This window comes from Macrotis lagotis, chromosome 1 (assembly GCF_037893015.1).
Source record: "Macrotis lagotis isolate mMagLag1 chromosome 1, bilby.v1.9.chrom.fasta, whole genome shotgun sequence".
In the NCBI taxonomy this organism is placed as follows: domain Eukaryota; kingdom Metazoa; phylum Chordata; class Mammalia; order Peramelemorphia; family Peramelidae; genus Macrotis; species Macrotis lagotis.
This window is the reverse complement of record NC_133658.1, coordinates 299651333-299672115: the sequence shown is the minus strand read 5'-3', so window position 1 is coordinate 299672115 and position 20783 is coordinate 299651333. Positions and strand designations below refer to the sequence as shown.

The 20783-nt window shown below is 38.7% G+C and overlaps 1 protein-coding gene across 3 annotated transcripts in view; it reads left to right on the top strand.

The window, feature by feature from the left end:
* The window catches only part of GNAO1 (G protein subunit alpha o1), a 261560-nt gene that overhangs the window by 101027 nt on the left and 139750 nt on the right, over nt 1-20783 (top strand). The window lies entirely within an intron of this gene.

Below are 20783 nucleotides of genomic sequence, written 5' to 3'. Positions count from 1 at the left end.
AATCTAAGCATTACTTGCACTGCAGTAATACTTAATAGCTGAAAATTAAATTGAATGCATCAATATGCATTTATTAACTGCCTACTATGTACCAGGCCCTTTACTAAGCCCTAGAGTTATAAAGAAAGGTAAAAGAGAGTCCCTACTTGGGGGAGGGATTGCATTTAAAATTGCTCTTTCCTCCTCCCCCACAAAAGAAAGTATTTTCAGTCACTCTGGACTGAGTGTGGGATATTCCTGACAGATGTCTAAGTAGTTCTCTCCTCCCCTCTAGGAAGGCCATGTCATAAAACAGGAGCTGTTTTTAAAGACTGTTTCTAGGTACCCTTTTAGTGGTGAATTGAATAAGTATATCAAAGCAGCTTGTTTGCAAACATTTGAATTAACCACAGGTCTGAATTATATTCAACTACTCTGGTAACACTAAATAAAGAAAGAGACAGAGACAGAGACAGAATAAGCAGAGAAAATGCCTGTTTTCCTAGTCAGCACAGAAAAAAACATCTCCAGGGAACTCCTTCCCAGAACAGCTTTTTCCCCTCTTCTCCTATTAAGGATTCTAAATCTCAGGGATATTTTCATGTGTAACTTATTATATTGACATTGTATACTAATAAGGATATTAGAACATGTTGGAAACCAGGTATGGATGCATGGTTTGGAATTGGAGACAATCTGCTGAATCCTCAATAGCTCAGTTTGAATATTGCATGTATCTTGTCATTGCCAAAATCCATGCACACTGAGTGGGGTGAGGAGAGGGATTGGAGAAAATCTTCATCTTCTGTGTCTGATAAATAGTCTGTGACAGATGGCTTTAAATGTAGAAATTTAATATTTTTATGCACAAAGTCCTGATTCCACAAAGTAAACTCATCAGCACCAAGACCTCAGCTTGGCCACCTAATGGAAATACTCTTGAATCAGGACTGACTGATGGGTTATTGGGATTCAGGAAGATCACCAGAAGTTTTTGCAGTTCCTACTATACCAGAGAGGGATAGGAGTGGTGGTGACAAATTGATTCTGTGTGGAGAAGCCATCTTATGCCAGCCTCACACCAGACTTTTATTCTTCTCTTCATTAGAAGCAGAGAAGGAAGGTTGTAGTATAAACAGAATGAATTTCCTCTTCCCCCCAAGATTTCCTACATAAACTAGAATGAGCAAATCACCATGCAATCAACAAATATTTATTGAGCATCTTGCTACCTCCTCTACACAATTAAGATAATCATACCTTTACATTTATACAGTACTACATTTGATAAAATGTTTTGTTTCCTGTCCCTCTCCTTTCCATGATTCTCCAACATCCACCCCCCAAGCAAGAAATAGACTGCATACTCAATGACAAAAGAGAATGAGTGCAGGGCAAAGGTGTGGCCCCTGATCAAATCTTTTGAGGAAGAGTCAATAGAGTAGCCCATCTGAGGTACTGTAAAGACTAGGAGACTCAAAACACTGCAGAGACCACACTCTCCTCTATTGGTCTTTTTTCCTTCTCCCTCCCTCCCTCTATCCGGCCCTTCAATAAATTCACCTCTGTGACTTACCCCTTATCCCTCAGAACCTTTCTGCCTTGGTATCAGTGAATGATAATAGGTTAATCAATGGAGACTAAAGGATTTTAAGCCTGTGAATTCTGTATTATCAATGCCCAAACACTTGTGTATGTCATTTTCTAGAAACATTAACCAAGTTTGAAATTCTATTCATTTTAAAATCTGATATTCATTCAATACTTACTGTGTAGCTGATATAAGGGCATCAGGCTAGATAGTCTTAAGGTTACAAATCCAGTTAGTCCTGGAGCTCTCCTCCTCCATTCCAAACTTAACACCATCTAGTAGGGAAGATTAATGCTTTGATATGCCGATAGATCTATAATTTTATTAATATTCATGCTCTTTATACCAAGGAGGATACTTTTCTTCCAATGTAATTTTTTACCATATTTTTTCTCTAAATCTTCTATGAAGTTATTTATTCAAAATGTTAGTCTTGTTGTAATCTTTTGACATTAGATATTTTGTTATACCATTTGATCTTTCTTTCTTTAAAAGTGATATCAACTGAAGAAAGTCTGTATTGGAGAGCCACAAAGCTCTTACTTTCATGTAATTCTTTTCAATATTTTAGTCAGTGACTTGATTAAAAGTATAAATGGCAGGCTTAGCAAGTTTTCTGGTGGTGTAAATCTGGCAGGGGACAGGGAACATAGACAATATGCTATATGATAGAATCAAGAACCAAAACATTTTGACAAACCATTAGAACCATTGGTTCTAACCAAATTTAATAGGTTCTAAGCAAATTTAATAGTCTTAAAACTTTTTTAAAAATCAGTTAGATGAGTACAGATAGAGGAAATATGACTAAACAAAAGTTTGTGTGGAAAAAAAAATCTGACTGCTTTAGTGGTTTGAAAGTTTAACATGAGTATACATCATGATGTGGCAGCTAAAAGAGCCATAAATTATCTGAGATTGCCTTAAGAAGTATGATGCCCATAGGGAGAGAAAAGATACCTGCTTTATTCTGCCTCAAGCAGACCACTTCTTGAGATTGTGTTCATTTCTGGGTGCTGTATTTTAGGCAGGAAAGCAACAAACTGAAATGAATCCTGGCAGAAGTGACTAAAATGGTGAGGAAATTTGGAACTATTTCACAGATGGAACAATTGTTGGAGTTGGCAATGGATTTATATATGAGATGTCAAGGAGAGGAAAGGCAAAGATCCAAATGATAAACCTGAGGAAGATGGTCATGACATCAACAGAAATAGGAAATTCAGAGGAGGAGCAGGTTTCAGGGAAATGGTGATAAGCTTCATTTTGGAGACTGCTTTTGAGGCATCTGGGATTTATGGTAATAGAATCACAGACAGAGGACCTGGTTTTAAATCCTAGTTCTGCTACTTAGTATTTGTGAACTTGGACAAGATCTCTCTAGACCTCAGTTACCTCATCTAAAAAATAAAATGGAGAGAGACTAGATGATCTCTAAAATGCCTTCCAGTTTTAAATCCTATTATCCTTTGAAATATAAAACTGGAACTCAAAGGTTAGAGATGTAGATTAAGGAGTCATCTGTATAGAGGTGGATAATTGAAGCCATAAAAGTGGGTGGGATCCTTAAGGAAAGTAGGTCAGAGAACAAGAGAAGGTAGGCTAAGAACAGAGCCTTTATACCATACCATCCCTCTTTTTTTAAGCATCCTAAATAATTTAGAAGCATATACTTGCATATATACAAATAATTTCTATTAAAAAGAATTCAGGATTTAGAGTCAAAGGACCTGGGTTTGAATCCTGGCTTTGTTATTTATTTGCCATGTGACTTTAGACAAGTTACTTCCTCACTCTGAATCTCAGTTTCCTCATCTGTAAAATGAAAGGATCTATGAGAACCTTATATTACTTTTCAGGGAACAGAATGTCTTAGCCTAAATATAATGTGCTTGATCCTTTGAGTGAACCCTTCAAACGTAAGGGTAGAACAAGACTTTCAGGAGTCTAGGCAAAGCCATTAGAGGAAATTTCTATGGTCAGGGGGCCTTTTGTTTAAATCATGGCTATCAGACACTATTCTAATCTGCCTATGTATAGGGACAACTCTGACAGTGACTTCATTATAGGAAACTCTCAATTATTTATGTTTATTGTGTGTAGTACATTGTACATCTAGGGAATCTTCCCATGTGGCAAATGTGAGTGTCCCAGTCCCATTATGCTGTTTTAAGACTCTCATACAAGATGGAAAATAAAAAGTTGAGAGGAACAATAAACCTTTATTATGGGTACATTTTAATTCACACAAGAAAAACCTTGAGATCTATCTAAGACATTCAGAGAATGAGGAAGCAGGATCAGGAGAAGAAGAGCCTTGGCCAAAAGCCATATCCAGGTTTCCATCTCTTGAGGGACAAGAATATAACTAACTGGGTGTCACTGGGTCTTAGCTGGCAGGAAAGAAGAGACAGTTTGCTAGACTTGTGAGGTGAAGATCATCAAGGTGGAAGAAGAAGTCTATGATCCTTAGAGATCCTCTGGCTGTCCTCTAAATTTGGCACATCCTTGGTGACACTGCTTTCAAGTATTTTTCCTTGTTTAGTATAAGAACACTCAAGTTTCCACTCTCTACACCAGGGCTCTTCAGTGCCATAGGTAGGAACAGAGGTTTTTTTTGGAAGGATTAAAGTTTCATTAATATCTGATTGCTTACCACATTACATCATAGGCAAGGAGATGGGCAGCAAAGCTCAGTTGAGTACAAGACAGATCTGGAGGTCTCCAGTCTAGATATGGAAGGTTCCAGAAAATAAGCTAAGGTGATGTGTTCTAAGCAGGAGAAGAGGGTAACTCTAGAGCAGAAGCAGCATGGCAAACATAAGTCTAACTTTTAACCCATACCCATCACAAGTGGAAAGTACCTGTCTCTCCCTGATGAGTGAAAAATGGAAAGAATGTGTCATACAGCAAGGCGTCATCAGCATTCCCTTCCCTAATTTGTGTCTTCTTGCTGTTTTCCCTCAGCATCATTGCCCTAGAGGACAGGGCAGTTTGTCAAAGATTCTGGAATCAGCTTTGGGTTAATTCAGAGGACAGAATTCTCTGCGGTGTTATTTGCCTTTGGTTTGTACATTTCATCTATCACGTTTTACTAAATTTCTCCGGAGATGGAGAAACTCAAGAACTCTTTAACTTCCATCAGTGTAGTCCAATTCTTCCAGGGCATCCTATGCAGGCTCTTGAATCTAAAATCAGGACGCTCAATTTAAGTATTTGATTCTGGTCAAGCTTCATTACATGGATGGAAAATAGATATAGTTTCAATGATCATTAATTTTTACTTTACTCTATATAAGCTGGTTCCATTTTATTCCATCTTCCAGATAAAACTGCCTAAAATGGTACTGACTAGAAGCCAGTGGAGCATCAGGATGTGAAAATGTCTAGTCTGAGAAAATTGTTTTGTATTTGTATGTGTCTGCAAACATAAATCAATGTGCAGACTACTTAGAGACACATGATGACTCACCATCATCATTATTTAAAGGTGTTTACTAAACCCCTGGATCAATTTGTTCATGTGTACAATAATATACACCCTACATTAAACATGGTTCCCTGCCCTCCCAAAGGTTGCAGTTTAAACAACAAACACTGATACATTAACATTAAGAAACTATAAACTAAATAATCAGACAAAAGTAAGAGGTTCATAGAACAAGATTGCTGGAGCTAGAGCAGAACATAGAATGTCAAAACTGGTAAAAACCTTAGAAAGTATCTAGTCCAACCTCTCTCACTTCAAAGGGGAGGAAATTGTGAGTTAGAGAGGTGGTCTGGATTTTCTAAAAACCCACAACAGGGGCAGCTAGGTGGGGTAGTGGATAAAGCACCGGCCTTGGAGTCAGGAGTACCTGGGTTCAAATTCGGTCTCAGAGACACTTAATAATTACCTAGCTGTGTGGTCTTCGGCAAGCCACTTAACCCCATTTGCCTTGCAAAAACCTAAAAAAAAAAAAACCCCACAACAAATCACCTCAACTCCCAAGACCTTAGTTTCCTCATCTGAAAAAAAAAAAAAAAGGAAGGAGAATCCTAGCTGCGTTTTGAGGAACTTCTAGGTGATGGATCCCTAAGTAAGGGTGAGAGATCATTAGAGCGTGGGCTAAGCCAGTGCAGCCAGTTTGAGGCTGAAACTTATAGGAGATAACCATTGTTTGGAAGGCAGCAGGAAGGAAGATACTGGATTGACAGAAATCCAAGTTTCATCTTAGATGTTAATCAATAATTAAGGATATATTCTGTAGTCTCTCTGTGGCTTATACTCTTTCCCAGATCAATCTTGGATGTTTATCAATAATTAAGAATATTCTCTATGATCTCTCCATAGCTTCTGACCCCACCCATTTTCTCTTTCTGGGAAAGTCACAATCTGGCTCTTTTAACTCTTTCCTTGGACTATTAAGGACCCATTCCTCCAAGCAATTCAAGACTTCCAATAGCATTTAAATTAGAATATTTATTTAAGAAAACAATAAACACAGAAAAGAGCTGATACCACAGCTCCTTTAGCAAAACAATCGTACATTTGCTAAATCAGTTCTCTTACTCTAGGTGATTTCTATTTCTGAGAAGTAGCTTGGTGGCACAGTGAATAGAGTACTAGAACTGAAGGCAGAAAGACCTGAATTCAAATATAGTCTTAGACGTTTACTAATTATATCACTCTGAACAAGTCTCTTAATCTCTTTTGCCTCAGTTTCCTCATCTTGAGAGAAATGTTTATCAATAACCAATAATTTGGGGAGATGCAGAGTTCTTCCCTTCTATCTTTCCTGTTCAAGACTCCACCCAGGTGGAGTAGCCATTGTGTTCTGCCCTGGATTGAGTGGGGCATACATTCTTTGAATAGATAGCTATCCCATAAGCACTCCTACTCTTTGAAGGGTATATAAACTGTGATGGATGACCTCAGACACTTAGTAATTGCCTAGCTGTGTGACTTTGGACAAGTCACTTAATCCCATTGCCTTAGATTTAAAAAAGTAAAAATTAAAAATTAATAAACTGTGATGGAGCTATGATTGTCTTTGGTATAAGAGAGAGAGAGAGAGAGAGAGAGAGAGAGAGACCAACTGGCTATCATTTTTTCTTTAATATTGTGTTGGTCTTATTAGTAAAATGATTAAATTACCCAGAAACTATATCTCTCAAACCTTTTTAATCATGACAATCTGTAAAATGAAGATAATAATAATAACACCTTACCACAGTGGATTGTTAAGAGAGTTTTAAATGAGATAATCTTCATTTATGTCAATATTACATAGTTAGATAAATGATAGCTATTATCCCCCCCAAAAAGGTTTAATGGTTCAATCTCAATTCCCCCAAATTAATCATGCCAATTAGGAAAAGTTGAAGGATCTGTAGCTTGGGGACCAGTTGGACTTATTGTAGGACTTATTTCAGCTCCAACAAGAGCTGCCTTGCTCCCCACTCCTAGCTTTTGCCCCTTCCTTTCATTTTCTAGGCCTGCCATGATTGTCACCATGTTGTTGTACCTCCAAACTTGTCTTCTTTCATCATAGTCTCATTGTTCCACGTCCTTACTCAGGCACTTGTCCTCAGCCACAGACATCACCTTCTACAGCTACTTTGTGACTCCTCTCATAATCACTGACTCCCTGAAGTTTCTTCTTCCTTATATTCCTTCTTCCTCCTGTTCAATTCATTTCTTCCATGGTTCTTCAACCCATGAATCTCCTGTCAGCACCATATCTGTTCCAGCATCCTCCTGCCTCTCCCTCCCCCTCTCTAAACATAAATGAAATATTATGGGAAACTTAATCAGAATTAAAGCAAATGAGAGTTTGCCTTCTGTTTTACAAACACAAGGCAAACTGTGGAAGAATGATGAGCTGTTAGAGAACTCTATAGGGAATTTTTTTGGGTGGACAGGCAATTGTTTCTCACCCATACTCCCTAAGATGTTTTCCTAATGCAGGGGTGAGGAACCTTTTTTATGCCAAAGACCATATAGATATTTAAAACATCATTCACAGGACATAAAAATTATCAACTTGAAAATTAGCCTGCTGTATTTGGTCAAACATTTAATTAATTTACTCCTAATTATTGACTTTCAAGTCCTATCCTGCAGTTGCTGTGGCAGCACAAGACTAATGATTTCCTGGGCCTTATACGGCCCACAGACCAGACAATCCCCACCACTGGCCTAAAAGGATACTCAGACAGAGGCAACTGCAGACAGGACACATTCAGTGGTGCCTGTTCAACTTTTAGAGCTTTTCAAAGGGTAAAATTGTAAATTTACCTATTGGTGTTCAAGGCTCTCCATTAATTGACCTGATCCTCCCTATTTGAACTAATCTACAATTACTCTCTAACATATGGACTCTTCCCAGTTCAAGCTAGCCTCCTTACAGCCCAGCATGTACCTCAAATACTTCTGTCCCCCACTGTGTCCCAATCTGGCCATGGCCCACCTTCTATTTAAATCACTCCTGTCCACCAAGTTCCATCTCAAGTTGCACATTCTCTACACCTTCCCTAACAGCTTATCATGGGGTGTAGGCTCACAGATCTGTAGTTGGACAGGATATTAGGAAGTTATCCCTCTCACACAGGCTGAGCTGGGATTTGAACTCTGGCCCTATGGCTCCAAGGTCATTATCCTGTCTACTCTAGGACACTCAGTTCTCTTGAGCCATGTGCACTTGGGTACCTGATCCTATTCCTCTATTTTTTTATCCTTTTGTTCTTTATCTGCATCATGTGTGTGAGTCTTATCTCCCTAGTGAGATTATATTTGAGGATGGGGACCCTTCCTTTATCCAACTTTGCTATTTCCTAAAGTGTCTAACACAGAGCAACAAATATAGCAAAAATTCTCAAACTTTTTTGCTCATTTCACATTATTATTCTTTGATTAAAAAAAAAAACCCTGGCATGCTCCAAAGAGTCAGAAAAATCACACGGGCAGATGTTAATGCAAGTACCAGTTCCATCCACTACACAGCACACTTGGCAGCGCTTGGGGCACACCCTTCAAGAACCACTGTAGTACATACTTCAATTAAGATGTGGGTACTTCCTCCAGTGGTGCAGACTGCGGCCCACCACCCATGCCTAGCCCTCCAGACTAGGTAGTTCTGGTTCCTGCCCTGCCATATTCTCCATAAAGAACTGATGTATTTTACCGAGTACACTTGAACCCTTTTGCTGACTATTTAATCATTTGAGAATAATAGGGCAATGCCTTGGCCATCCAATCTGTTGTCCTTCTTTCTCCCCACATAACAGTTGGCTTCTTTTTTCCAGCCATGTATGGCCTTGATAACATCTTTTGGTGCTCTGTCTTGCATGTGAGCCAACCCTGTCAATCTGCTGCAATGTACTACTTACCTCCACCAGGAATCTTTCCATTGCCTTTTAGGTCACCTACAATTTATTCTTCTGAGATCATCTCATTCCACAATTTGAAGTCATATGGTACTCCTGAGAGAATACTAGTATTAAAAAGATGGGTTTTTGTGGCAGGGCAGCAACCTGGAATCAGTGAAGGTGCTGCACAACTCCCTCACAGTGATCTATCCTATCTCCTCCTCCTCCTCCTTGCTTCTTTTATTCAATTACAGGCCCAGATCATTGTCTATCTATAGTGGCTTCCCAAGACACACACACAAGCACACATACACGTATATATACAAATACATATATATCTCTGCATGTATATTTGTGTGTATGTGTATTTGTATATTATACATATACACACATACCTACATATATGTATCTATGCATATATCCATATGTGTGTATATACTGGCATATATACATTCATAGGTACCAACTCAAGAGGCTGCCCCAAACAGCACATTACTATTGTTTGACCATAACTTTCCATTAAAAAAAATATTTTTGGTAAAATTATTTCCATGTTTCTTAATAAATACTTGCTGACTTGCCTGGCAGCCTGCAGGTAAAGCACAGAAAGAGCTCTGCAATGGCTCCCATCTTGGCTCAGCTAGATTGCAAACAGACATTTGTAAAACCTCACTTACTGGCAAATGCTGCATTACTGCCCTAGCTCCCCCCATAAGGGCTTAGGGAAAGAATTGGAATTGGAATTGGAATTGGAATGAATCCCTTACACTACTTAAATCTCTTTCTTCCATGGCCTCAGGAGTGCCAAAAGGATTTAGAAGGAGCATTTCAATTTTGCCAGCATATTCCATTGCACTTTTACATAAATAAGTGGAAAATGCAAATATGGATTCAGTTCTCTTCAGAAAAGTGCCTACTATATGTAAGGTACCATGTTATGTACTTGGGATACAAAGACTAAAACAAAACATTTCCTACCCACAGAGACTCACTCACTTAAGGATTATAACAGAAAATCATAGGTTGAGGACCAGAAGGAAGGGACCTTAAAAAAACATCTAATCCAACCCCTCCATATTATAGAAGAGTAAACAGAGAGGTTATGTAGCTAATCCAAGGTCACACAAGTAAGTAACACAATTGGAATTTGATTCCAGGTCCTTTGATATCACCTCTTCTGGTATACTGCATAGAAGTGTAATCAAATATATACCAAGTAATAGAAAATCAGGCTTATGGATTAGGAACAATAACCTAATTTGTAGGTAGAGGGAAATTTCCAAGGCCTTCAGGAATGTTCTATAAATGAATTAAGGTCAATCTTCATTTCCTTCCCCAACCTTCAGCTCTTTCCCCTCTCAGATTTTATACAGTATTTAAGTCTCCACCAATGCACTAGTCTGTTATTATGCATTAATATATATATTATATATATATGTATATATATATAATATATATATGTCCATTTGGAAACATATCCCTTTACAAAGCTTTATACTCTATTAGATTCAGGGACTGAATCATTATCTGAACATTTGTTTCTTGCTTAACCTAGAGTATTTCCCATAGTGGGTGTCTAATACATATGTTAAGCAATCCTGATTTAAGAATCTCTGGTCCACTTAATGGACCCATTTCCCATGAATCCATTTCTCTTGTGCCTATATGCTAAGTGACATGCCTATAAAGGACAGGTGACTTTTCTGGGATCATGGATGAAATTTTGGCTTATTCCTTCCCCTTCCCAAAACCTATTTGGTAGCATATTCCATCAGTGTCATCTACACATAGCACATCCAAATTTGCCTTATGTATCTCAAACAATTATGAGTTAATAGTGTGCCTGCCAAGAAACAGCAAGGGCATCAGATGGCTGAGGAATTCACTTAATGGTTAGTGAAGCTGCTAACTATCATTGCCATCAATACCACCATTTATCAACTATCTACTATGTAGAAAGCCCTGCCATCACTTTGTCATTGGTCTTCCTGGCTTGTATCTTCCTCCTCTATCACATATAGCAACAAAAGCATTATTCCTAAATCCCAAAGTCACCCATGTAGACCCCTACTTAATAATCAATTAGTAAATATTGATTAAGCCTCTACGATGTACCAAGCACTTTGCTAATTCCTGAGGATACCCAAAGAAGCAAAAGATAGGGGCATCTAGGTGGCACAGTGAATAGAGCACTGGCTCTGGAATCAGGATGAACTGAGTTCAAATCCAGCCTCAGGCACTTGATAATTACCTAGTTGTTTGACCTTGGGCAAGTCCCTTAACCCCATTGCCTTAAATTTTATAAAAAGGAGAAGCAAAAGCACAAGACAGTGCCTTACCTCAAATATTTCCAATAAACTCTAGTGATTCTCTTTTCCTTCTAGGATTTAGAGCCCTAGCATTTAGAGCCCTTGCAGTCTGACTCCAAACCATCTTTCCAGATTTAATAAAAATACTATACCTTCCTTTTCAAATTTAGTATGCCCAAAACAGAACTCATTCTCTTTCTCACACCAATGCTCCACTCTTGCAAACTTGCTTATTACTGTCCAGAGGACCACCTGATCTGTAGTCACTCAGGCTCACAACTTATGTGTCATTCTTTGTTCTCAATCATATTCATCTACATAGCCAATAGATCATCTCTATCTTTACAACATCTTTCATATTCATTCCCTTCTCTCCACTTAAACCACTGCTCTAGTTTGAACTGTCATCAGCTCTTTCTGAACTATTGCAATAGACTTTTAATTGGTCTCCCCACCTCAAGTCTCTTGCCATTCAGTTCATCCTTCACAAAGCTGCCAAAGTGATTTTCCTAAAATAATGACTGGAAAACTTCCTCTGCTCAACAAACTCCAGTGGGATCAAATATAAATCTCCCTGACATTCAAAGCTCTGCATAACTTGGTCCCATCCTTCCTTTCTGGTCCTCTTATACTTGACTCCCTTCCACAGATACTGGCCCATTTGCAATACATTCTATTCCATCTTCTGTTTCTGATAGTTCCACATGGCTAGAATGCTCTACTCCCTCACCTTTCCCTTTTAGTTTCTCTTTTTATTTCAAAACTTAAAGCCTGCTTTTAGCAAGAGACCTTTCACCCCAGAAACTAATGCCTTCCTTCTGAGATTACCCTGTATCTATTCTTTCTAGATCTTTTATGTAGCTCTCTCATTAGAATGTACCTCCTTGAGGGCAGCAATGATTTTTTTGCCTTTCTTTCAGTGCCTGATACATAGTAAGACTTAATAAACACTTTATCAACATTCATGGCTAAGGGCTAGCCAAACTGGCCTTCTTACTGATTCTACCACAAAACACTCCACCTTTGTGTATTTGCATGTACTGCCCCCACACACCTGGAATGCCCTTTCTTCCCACTTCTGCCTCTTAGGATTCCTCGATTTCTTTAAAGTCTTGCTCAAAACTTCAACCATCTCCTCTATCAGGAGGACCCAGCTGCTATTGCCTCTCTCCCTGAGAGTACCTTCTAAATGTCTTGTATCTATTTTAAATAGATTTAGATTTATATACATTCTCAAAGACATAAACTCTTGAAGGATAGTTTTGCCTATGTATTAACTGTACCTGGCCCAATGCATGGGGTTCAATAAATATTTGTTGATTGATTCATTGATCACATCCGTAATATTCAAATCTACCTGTAATTCAGGATTTGTCCCTGAAATCATTATTCTATCCCCACTTTGCCGTGTCCTAACAGAGCTTGTCCTCTTCCTCCCTGCCTCTGCCCCACACCACCACCACCTGCAAATATCCTTTGTGTTTGTGTAGAATCCATCACTCCCTGGGCCAGCTTGGCTTTAGACCTGCTTGGATGTATTTACATTTATGATGAGATCCTTTCTTTTTTTTTTATTTTTTTTTTTAGACCCTTTCTTGACACTGCTAGCTGAAAGGCACAGCAGGTAGAAGAGTTTTCACTTTGGAATCTATGTAGATATTTTATGTGCTGTGTTACCTTGAATAAGTCACTTGACTTCTGGGTCTCAGCTTCCTTCTCTACAGAAGGAATGGGCCAAATTCAATGATCTCTAAGGTCCTTTTCAGCTCTGAATCCCAATAGATTGTTGCCCACGTTTCAGACAATTCAGGTGTCAGAAGCCTTAAAATCATAAGAACATAAGGTTGGCCTCTCCCTGGGGACATTTAGCTGCCCTGATGATGAGAACAGAAGAACCTGCCTTCAGTGTTTATTCAGCTCTCCTCTGATGGTATGTTGGGAAGAATCCCACAATTAGCTCAGGTCCACTGTACCTCTGACAGAACTTGGGCGGGGTTGTCTTCCCAGAGGGAAGCAGAAAGTAGGTTGAAATGTCCACACAGTCATTTGAATATATTGGCTTGGTTGACCATTTTACTTGGCCAACAGTCAACAGCTGATCCTGATGAAATAAATGGTTGCTTGCTCTCAGCTTCTCAGGTCTTCATCACTAACCTACTGCCAGAAGGAACATGAAGATTTTGCCACTTTCATCATCTTCCAGAAAATGGAAGTTGAGAAAATCCAGGACAGCAGGATATGACCCTGGCTATGTTCTCTCGGCCCTTTTCCTTAGAAGAGAGTTTAACTCTGATCCTGAGGTGATTGTTTATGTCTGAAACAGAGTTTAGTGGCCAAATGCTGGCTCCAGGGGTCTTTCTGTCATTGCTAAAATGCTTAATTTACCAAGATCAGACAAAAGAGAGGAGTTGGAGGAGGGGAGTGGAGCTTGTAGGGAATGCAGGCTGGGATGGCAAGAGGCTTGTGGAATCTGTTTTCATTCCAGTGGCTTATCCTTAGGAAAAAGGTTCACAACAGGATGACAGCCCACTTAATGGCTTACCAAGTCAGGAAGGTATGATAATTTTGTTGTGAAATGCAGAGGCAGCAGGGGGACAAGGGAGGGGAGAACCACAACCAGAGCTGATTTAAACCAGGTCGTTGTAAGTGGCTCCAAGGTAAGGGCCACTGGGGATGATAAAAATAACAGCAATTAACCCTCTCTGGAGCAAGGGTGAGGACTGAGTGAAGCTGGCAGGCTTGCCTTCTGAATGTGAGGGCACAGCGCCTTTCCAGATCCAAATGGTCCCTCCAGGTCATCTCACATCCTTGGTGCTGGTATGAATACTGGACCTCAGTCACTTCTACAATCTGACAAAGGAAGAGACACTATTCTCCTGGTTTCCCACAGTTATCACTTCAGCACAAACTGAATGAGTTCAAGACATTTGTCTCATTATTCGGGTTTTCACCTTATGTATGTAGCTTTTTGCATGGTTATTATTGACATTAGACTATAAGTTATCAAGTATTAGGGATATATGACTTCTACTTCCTTATCTCTCCCACTTGGTTCTTCTCTTTGAATCAAATATGGGAATGATATCTTAGGACATAGATTTCAGAGCCCACAGAGTTTGGAAATCATAGTTCCAGGTAATTAATATTTGACAGAATCTTGATCCTAGATCAAATCTGCTTTTCCTGTCCTTGGTCCTACAATGATGCAGACTAATCTTTCCATGTGATGGGAGGAAGATACACACACACACACACACACACACACACACACACACACACAATTTTTTTTTCCTCCTATATTCAGGTGTACCACAAGTTCTCACATAGGGAGTTCAATCTCGGCTAATCACATGGCAGATAACCTCACTACCTATTGATTGTTTCCCTTTGGGCATTCTATATCCCAACCCAAATGGTCTATTTTCTGTATCCCATACATAATATTTCATCTCTCATCCCTACACCTTTGCACAGGCCAGATGACCCTTCTTGGACATGTTCTAGGGCAGATTCCTATTCCTACATCTAAGAGGGATTAGATGACCTCTGAGGGTTTTTCCAACTCAGAGTTGCTAAGAGTCAATTTTTCCTTGATCTAATTTGTTCCTTTTTTTTCTGTCTTTTTCTTAATCTGGATAGATAAGTGATTTATAAGAGGATTCTTTAGATGCTCAAAGGAATATTATTTTGTGTTGTGTTGTGTTAAGGGTTTTACTGCAGACACTCAGATTGTTTTCCCTCCATAAAATTTATAATGCAAGTTTAGCTGTTGTCAGAAACTACTGCCATTAGATTCTGTGTGGGGTGAAAGCTGGAAAGAAGATAGAGGCTGGTACCATAGTCAGGAATAAAGACTGAGGAGAGAAGGGGTGTGAGGAAGAGGCCAGTTTGCTATTAGTACATGAGTTACCAGCAGCCCATGACTCATCCCGAAGGCCTCCCCCAACTATTGAAAGTGTTAACGTAAACACAGTGCCCTACATAATTTTTTCCCAGCACAAACACAGAACAGCAGTACTAAAAAACAACCTTCCAGTTGATAGAAACTACTGAGAGGGTCCTCATTTCATTTAGCTAAAGGATAAGGTTTTTCTTTTTTGTCACCTCCCCCCCCCAAGATATTCAACTCTCCCTAGGAAGCCACCCCTCCCCCAATCCCCATATCCATACCTTAAAGAATCATCATTATACACCTGAATATAGGAGGGAAAAAAAATAAACCTGAACTTAGAATCTCTGAATGTAATGCATATCCAGGGAGGCCATTGAGATGAATTTACACCATTGGACAAATGCAAGCAAAAAATTCTGGTAATTGATTTTTTTCTTTAAAGTTTTCTTCCTAAAACAGAGTTCTGATCATATCCCCTTTCTCAAAAATCTACAATGGCTCCCTCTTTCAAATGATAAGTCCAAACTCCCTAGTCTGACTTTCAAGGCTTTCTACAATCTTTCCCCAACCTACTTTCCTGTCCTAATTCCCACTATTTCCCCCGTGTGGACCCTCTAGTCTAGGCCTCTATTGTTCATCTACTTTTCATTCCTGAATACTCCTTAGGCTTCCTTTCTCTCTCTCTACAACACCTTGTTAATGATGTTTCCTTCCCAGATCCAGAAATTTTTCTTCATTTATCCCAATCCTATCTATGTTTTTGAGGTCCATTTCAAATATTATCTTCTCTAAGAAATTTTCCTCAATCCCTACACCATAAGTGATTTCTTCCTCCTGGAATACCTAATCATATTATTGAACAAATTGCCTTTCATTCAGTTCATCTCTGTGTTATGGTTATGTATAGGTTGTCTTGTTTCCCCAACTGGATCATAAACTTTTCAAGGACAGGATTTGAGTCTTTTTTTGGTTTTATATTCATCTCTCCCAGACACACACATACACACACACACACACACACACACACACACACACACACACACACACACCCTAATGTAACTCCTTGTATAATATAGATACTTAATAAATATTTGTTGATCAATTGATGTCTGAATCCCTGGCAGCCTCTGCTCAGCTGAAACATATTAAAGAGTGATTCTGTGTCCCTGAAGATGGACTGAATGAGGGCCACTTATGAAGAGGGCTTTGTTTCACATGTCTAACACATGCTTAAGAAACATTTTGATAGTCACATATGAATGTATAGCACTTTGAAATTGTTAAAGCACTTTCATATTTTGATCTTACCATCACATATGAAGGAGGATGAGTGACAACTATCAGTCCCTTTTTACAGTTGTGGAAACCGAGGCTTGGAGAGATCAAGTTATTTGTCTGAGAAGACATATAAAGGATCAAAATTGATAGTCAAACTTTATGGCCAGGGCACTTTTCTGTACTGTGAGAGTCCTTGGTCTTCTCAGGGTACTCTGACTTCATGGGGGGAGATAGATTAAACACATACATGTCAGTGATATCAGACCTCAATTTTTAACTATCAACTGACACAACCAGATTTATTTTACTATTTACTTAAGGAACAGGTAAGAATTGATTGGGATTATTAGAGGAAGGTTTTCTGGAGGAGGTAAGTTTTGAAAGGATATTATTTCACTCTGAGAAATAGGAAAAGCATTCCTTGGCTCTAAGTTGTTTTAACTTTTTTATCAATAACTTAGATGAAGACCTGCTTATCAGATTTGAAGAAAATACAAAGGTGGGACAGGCATCTTTGTTAGGCCTAAGTTTCCCAAATTAAGGTATATGAACCCTTAGAGCTATCCAAAGCCCTTTCAGGTTTCAAGGTCAAAAGATTTTTATAGCAAAACTGAGACATTTTTAAATTCTAGTATAGTAAATATCTATAACTTTAACCCCATAAACAAAGATTCTTTGGAGTCCTCAATATTTTTTTTAGTATGGAAAAGGTCCTCAGATCAAAAAGTCATTAGAGGGACAACTAGGTGGCGCAATGGATAGAGCACCGGCCCTGGAGTCAGGAGTACCTGAGTTCAAATCCGGCCTCAGACACATGATAATTACCTAGCTGTGTGGCCTTGGGCAAGCCACTTAATCCCATGGTCTTGCAAAAACTAAAAAAAAAAAAAAAAGTCATTAGAAAATAGAATTTAAAAAAAAAGCCAGACTAGAATAATGGACTGAATCAAATGAGATGAAATTGAATAGAGATAAATGTTAAGTCTGACCCTTAGTAGCAAAAAATTACCTGCTCAAGAACAGAATGGAAGATGTGCAGATAAGAAACCCTTTATGTGAAAAAGACATGAATGTTTTGAGTTAACACTTGGTGGCCAAAAATTCTAGTCTAATCTTCAGTACATTTAAAGAGATAAAACACCCAGACACAGAAAGGTGATACTGCTACACCCTGGGTCAATTGAATTTGCCCCAGGTCAGTTCAGTTCTGGGCACCACTTTTAAGAAGGACATTGGCAAACAAGTGCCAGGAGGGTAACAAGTTAATATGGAAACTGAAAACTGTGTCATAGGAAGATCAGTTGGAGGAACTGAGGATGTTCTGCCTAGAGAAAATAAGACTTAGAGAGGACATAAATTCCTTCTAATATTTTAGGAACTGTTATATGGAAGAGAGTTCAGGCTTGTTCTGCCTATTCCAAAGGAAACAGTGGGTGAAAATTGCAAAGATGCAAATTTAGATTTAATGGAAGGGGAAAGAATTTTAGGTTTAATTGTAAGAAAAATCTCCTAGTCATTAAAGTTGCCCAAAAGGGGAATGTGTGGTTCAGATGGTGGATTCATCCTTGCTAAAGTTCTTCTGTCCAAAGATGAAATGCCTCTGTCGGGTATATGATAATGAGGATTCATGTTCAGAGTAGATGAAGAAAACTCCTGAAATCTCTACCAGTTCTGGAATTATAGGATTCTCTAATTGAGAGTTGACCAAACAAGTATTTATGATCCCTCAGTTGGCTGGGATGAGTGTTCCAAAGGCAAGAAATTAATATAAGTAAATCTCAAATTTAATATAGGTAAATGTTCTGAAGAAAATCTGTCTCGAAATGAAAGCCAACAATAACTACACCACAATACTACATTTATGTGGGGCTTTAATATTTACAAGGTTATCCATGTGACGAGGCTCCGAGTTTTTATTCCACAGGCATAAATGAGATTATTATTAAGCAAGAGAAATTGCAGTTGGATAACACAAATCTCTGTGAAACTTCTGCTGCTAATACCACTAAATCAATAGCTTCTATTCAGAGAATCATATCTGCCTTAGAAATCAAGTCCAGAGGAAGTGATGGACTCAACCTCATGCCAGAGAAGAAAATGGACTTACCTAAGACCATGCAGCAGTATTTGGGGAAAGAAATGGCTCTCATAGACAGGTGAACTGAGACTACTCGTTTCTTTTCAGAAAAATCCCCTTGGTTTATAGTATAACTGTGAGCTTTTATTGGACATACTCCTCTAAAGAGAGAAGCTTAGCACAGAGTCTGGCCCATAATGGCCACTTAATAAATATTAACTTACAGGATGCTGTCCATGATGAACTTCTTCCTAAGTCTTACATCTGTCTCCAGGTTTAAAGAATCCTTTTTATTAGGGGGGGGTAGGGGTGAAGGGAGCAATTGGATTGATTTTAAATCCCCTTAAGCTTGAACAGCTCTGTGTAATGTCACTGCCTCAGTGAGTCATTTACAGTTCCATAGAAATATCAGCTAGGTGGAGCAGTAGATAAAATGCCAAGCCTGGAGTCAGGAAGACTCAAAGAGTTCAAATTTGACCTCAGAAACTAGCTATTTGATCCTAGGCAAACCATTTAACTCTGTTTACTTCAGTTTTCTCATCTGTCAAATGAGCTAGAGAAGAAAATAACAAACCATTTTCTTTGCCAAGAAAACCCCAAATAGGGGTTGCTAGTTGCTAGGTGGGACAATGGATAGAGCACCAGCCCTGGATTCAGGAGGACCTGACTTCAAATCTGGCTTCAGACACTTAATAATTACCTAGCTGTATGACCTTGAGCAAGTCACTTAACCCCATTGCCTTGGAAAAATAAAGTTAAATTTAAAAAGTAATAATAATAAAGAAAATCCAAATGGAGTCATGAAGAGTCAGACATGCCTAAAACATCTCTAGGTAGTTTTTCTCTCATGATATTCATATATACACCCACACACATACATGTAACTATCCCAAAAATTCATTTATTAAAAACCTATTATGTTTAAATCCCTATTAGCATTGGAGATCATATATTGCTTAAGTAAGAGAAATACCCCTTGCCTTCAAGGAGCTCATAGTATAGTAAAGAGACAAGATGATAACATAAATAGCTGTAATCAGTCAATGAATAAGGACTTATTAAGTGCCTACCATGAGCTCAGTGGACTCAAATAGAGTTCCAGAACTCAAGGAATTTATAAGGGAGACCACACATTCATGTACAGGTAATTTTAAGGGAAAGACTCTAGCAGCTGGAAGGGAGCAGGAAAGGCCTCATGTAGAAGATTGAGCCCTAACAAAAACTAAGGATTCTGAGAAGTGAGGAGGGGATGCATTACAGGCAGAGTGCAAAGGTATGGATCCTTGCAGGAGAAATGTATCAGAGGGATCAAAATTCTACTAATAACTGACATCCTTCAGTGCTTTGAAATTTGCAAAGCTCTGCATATACATTATCTCATTGATCATAACAATCCTGAGAGAAAGGTACTACAGGTATTACTGCCATTTTACAGATGAGAAAAATCAAGGTTCAGGGAAATTAAATAATATCTCCATCACATGACTAGTAAAGGTTAGCTGTGGGAGTAAACTCAGATCTTTCCTCAGACAATCTACTAGACCATGTTCCTTTCTCATAGTAATTAATAACCAGGGAACAAGAAGAATAAGAATGAATTGTGCTACCCCACCCTACTTCTAGCAGAGAGGTGATTGGGTCACACATTTTTGGACATGGCCAATGTAGGAATTTTCTTTGCTTGACAATTCCTAGTCTATATTTATTACAAGGGTTTTGGGTTGAATGTTTTTTTAACTGTTTGTTTGAGAGAGGAAGCTGGAAGGAGGGAAAAAAGATCCTTGTTAGTAGAAAAAAATTAAATTTAAAAAAGTCAGGGGGATTAAGAAGCCTTCCTGAAGGACTTGGCTTTCAAAAATGAGCAGGAATTTAGCAGATGAAGATGGAAAAGAAGGACATCCCAAGCCTTGGAACCCTCCTAAACAAAGGTACTAAGACACAAGAAGATGCTTTATGTTCTGAGGAGAGAGGGTTTGGCTGGAGTATAGTATGGGTGAAGTAGAATGCATAGAGAGACTGACATAGAATTGTAGGTTTAGAGCTGGAAAGGATCTTGGAGTCAAATTTTCCTCATTTTTCAGATGAGGAAACTGAGTCTCAGAGAGGCCAGATGATTTGCCCAAGGCCACACAGGTCTTTAGGAAATGGCAAAGCCATAGAATTCAACTATAAGTCCTTTAATTCCCACATAATGTTCTTTTCACTGTGGCATATTGCCTCCTATAGTATAAGGCACCAGATGTTAAGGGTCCTAAGGAATTAGAATAATTAGTGAGGAATTCATTGATCATATCCTCAGCCTGTCCA